Source organism: Elaeis guineensis, chromosome 6 (assembly GCF_000442705.2).
Source record: "Elaeis guineensis isolate ETL-2024a chromosome 6, EG11, whole genome shotgun sequence".
Lineage (NCBI taxonomy): Eukaryota > Viridiplantae > Streptophyta > Magnoliopsida > Arecales > Arecaceae > Elaeis > Elaeis guineensis.
In genome coordinates this window covers 133386340-133387991 of record NC_025998.2, presented here as the reverse complement: position 1 = coordinate 133387991, position 1652 = coordinate 133386340, and positions in this window count along the sequence as shown.

The following is a 1652-nucleotide window of genomic DNA, read 5'->3' as shown; positions in this document are numbered from 1 at the left end:
ATAGTTCCAAGTGTTGACCTATGCAGTACAGTAGCTCCAACAGACAATGGAGTGGCCTCGATCCCTAAAGTCGGTGCCTCAGGTAGTTCCCTCTCAACACAGTCACTGATCTCATCCCAAGAGCTTGGAATCAATACCATGGTGCACCGTCCACTCCACCTCACTTCTGCCCCCTACCGATCAACTTCCCATGGCAGTCCGAGGAAGGAAGACCAACGGTGGCGATCTCCCTCCAGTAGAAATTTCACTCTAGGCTACTCCCCAAGGCCCAGAAAGTCTCATCGGAAAGAAGATCTCAAGCAAAAAGTTAGAGACATTAAGCACTATCTCGATGAAGTCCAAAATGGGAGTCGTCAAAACAATGATGATCTCAGCTTCAATTCTTGGCTTCCCTTCTTCCATGCCATTTTGAAGGAACCAATTTTGAGTCTGTTTGAGATATCTCAGATGGAGCCATACGACCACTCTTTGGACCCTCTCGACCATCTGGAGGGCTATAAGACCCTCATGATACTCTAGGGCACCTTGGACACCCTTCTCTGCTTAGCCTTCATGGCCACCCTCAAGAAATCAGCATAAGCATGGTATTCGGAACTCCAGCTAAAGTCTATTCATTCATTCAAGCAGCTCGAAAGGTCGTTTATTATCCACTTCGATAATAATCGAGCTTAGCCAAATAACACCAACGACCTCTTCTCGATTCAGCAAGAAGAAGGTCAGTCACTGCATAGCTATGTGGCACACCTCAATACCGCCATGATCAAAATGCACAACCTTGATGAGTCAGTGGTGATGTCGGCACTCAAGCAAGGGCTGCTAAATGAGTGTCTTATCTTTTCTTTCAATAAAATATTTTTGAGAAACTATACCAACCTGCTTGTGCAAGCTCAAAAATATACACAGATAGAAGAAGCTCGGGTTGCATGGAAACAGGTCAAGGGGAAGAAGATCTCCGGTAAGAAGCGAGATTAGGAGGAACCTCGCTTGGATCAAGTGGAAGAAGAGTTCTCCTGATCGTCGAAAAGCTCCCAGCTGAGTTCTTAGTGGTTCAATAACTATACTCCCCTATTTGCTCTTCAGATCCAGATTCTCATGAAAATTGAGGACCGAGGGTATCTTTTGTTAGAAAATGATACGGTTTCGTATGTGTAGCTCAAAATTTTTTCTAGACATCTACGCAGTAAAAATAAATAAATTAAAATAATTTTAATTTATTCACATATCATATCAGATCTAAAAATTATAGTAAAGATCTTGATACGAACATATATCCACGATCTGATATCTGAAATAGAAAAATAAAATATTAAAAAAATAAAATAAAGATCGAATCTCCATATCTCGGATCCTGCGGATGTCTCGAATTTTGATCGTAGCTGTGCACGCACCTGACCTTTGTTAGTATCCACACGAAGCCGTCTAATCAGAGCATCGAGATCACTGATGTGCTAGCACTTTGCAGATCTCACTCCTCATCCATGGATCTTGATCTCTTCTTCCAAATCTTGAAGAAGCAGATCGCTGTGTAAACTCTTTCGCACAGATCCGATGGGATCTGAATCAGATCATCATAAAGACAAGAAGAATCCTTCTTCTTCTCTTTTTCTCTCTCTTTTCTCTTCTGAGATCTGATCTCTATCTGATCTGGGCAT